Source organism: Amphimedon queenslandica, unplaced genomic scaffold, assembly GCF_000090795.2.
Source record: "Amphimedon queenslandica unplaced genomic scaffold, v1.1 AMPQUscaffold_6359_Cont21681, whole genome shotgun sequence".
Taxonomy (NCBI): Eukaryota; Metazoa; Porifera; class Demospongiae; order Haplosclerida; family Niphatidae; genus Amphimedon; species Amphimedon queenslandica.
The window spans coordinates 1-1,792 of record NW_003553348.1 but is presented as its reverse complement, the minus strand read 5'-3'; the positions used below and the strand labels follow the sequence as shown (position 1 = coordinate 1,792).

At 34.4% G+C, this 1,792-nt stretch overlaps 1 long non-coding RNA gene across 1 annotated transcript; it reads right to left on the bottom strand.

Moving 5' to 3' along the window:
• Positions 1–371: 371 nt before the first annotated feature.
• LOC100631720 (uncharacterized) lies at positions 372–1,211 on the bottom strand. Its single transcript, XR_002190159.1, has 3 exons — positions 1,191–1,211; positions 908–1,033; positions 372–540 (listed from the first exon to the last, which is right to left on the bottom strand). It is a non-coding gene; the product is annotated as an uncharacterized LOC100631720 (long non-coding RNA).
• Positions 1,212–1,792: the final 581 nt, after the last annotated feature.

Genomic DNA, 1,792 nt, shown 5'->3' with positions numbered 1-1,792 from the left:
ATCCTACCACCTTACCACCATCTAACTACCTTACACCACTTTAGTACCATCATCACCATTATACCATATACCTACATGTACACCCAAATGGTTAATAATATCACCAAGAGTGGATAATTATTTATCCACTCTTGATATCACCAGTCCTTCTCCTTTAATATATTCTCCATTAACACGTATCACTGGAGCTACTCTTTACTTTCTTTTGTTAGTCTTCTCTTTCTTTCTTAATTAATGAATTATTATTATTATTGTTGTTATTGTATTTTGATGTACTTTTATTATGAAACAATAGTATTGAGTTTTCTATTTGACGTTTTAATAATTTTAATATATTTTATAATATTAAAATTAAATAAGTCAACAATTCTATTCCAGTTCTCCTGCCACAGTGGACTTGAAGTGATTATGTCTGGACATTCAAGAACTGCTTGAATTTGATGTGATCCTCCACTGGTCAGTGCAGCTCCAAAATCAGCAAGATGTGTAGGACCATCTATAACTCTTTTACCAGCCTCAATGATCTGAGCCAATGACTCTCTGTGGGACAAGAGGATCATGTAATAAAAATGTACTATAGCCCATGGTTTTTCAATGGCTTTGAAATCACCACAAATTTTTATTATATACTTTGATACATATTGATGTCCTTCTGCTGTGTAGAAATTTTGAGCCAATTGAAGGGTTAAATTTTTAGTTACGGCTATTTAAAAAATGAGCAAGTTTCAGAAAATTTCCCTGTACTAGCCATAGCCTATGGTTTTCCCAAAAAATCATTAATTCGAACAAAAGAAAAGACTATGCAACATTTATTGCATACATTACACAGTTTATACAAATGTCAATTCACTGTACTATCATACATGTACATGTTGTGAATAAAGTAGAAGTACATGCATATACATACCTTTCAAGTGAGTGACAGTTCCCCAGTCATGGCAACATTCTGACATATTGGACGATCCATAGCCAGTGAGAGGAGGGCAGAAACTATAGTGACACCTGCAGAGGGACCATCCTTTGGGGTAGCACCCTTTAAATACCAATAATAATAATTAATAATAAATCGATAATAAAATAATAATATTAGTTGCCACTGTCATTATGAATTGTTGATAATAATAATGGCAATAAAATCGCAAAAATAAAAATAATAATAATAATAATAATAATGAAAGTATCATACTTACCTCAGGTACATGTACGTGCCTACTTGGAGATGAATTTTTGCTTTCTAAAAAAATCATTGTAGGATCTTTTGAAGACAAAAATGACTAAAATAACACAAAAAATACAATTTACATAACAGCACCAGAGCACTTTATACATGTATTTTCATCTCTCTCTACCTTAGCAAAAGTATAAGCAATAACAGTAGACTCCTTCGTTACATCTCCTAACTGCCCAGTGGTAGTCATACCCCCTCTCCTCTCCCCTCGTTTGACAGGCCCCGCCCCTCAGCCATGCCTGTCTCCACATATAGAGTAGTGCCTCCCAACGACGTCCAAGCCAGACCCATGACCACTCCAGGGGGTGTGGTCTCATAGAGGCAATCGGAAATAAATGGAGGATGACCGACAAAATTTTTTAAATTAGAGGAAGAGACAGTGACAGGAGGAACAGGAGGGGGAGAAGGTTTCTCTTATTCTTTTGTTTCTTCTTTCTTTTCATCTTCTTCAGCTTCATCATCATTAGTCTGTATCTGTGATAAGACTTTACAAGCAGCTTTATGCCATAAACTACAAAACTATTAATGATTATTATTATTAATTTTATGTTTCATGAAACTAGT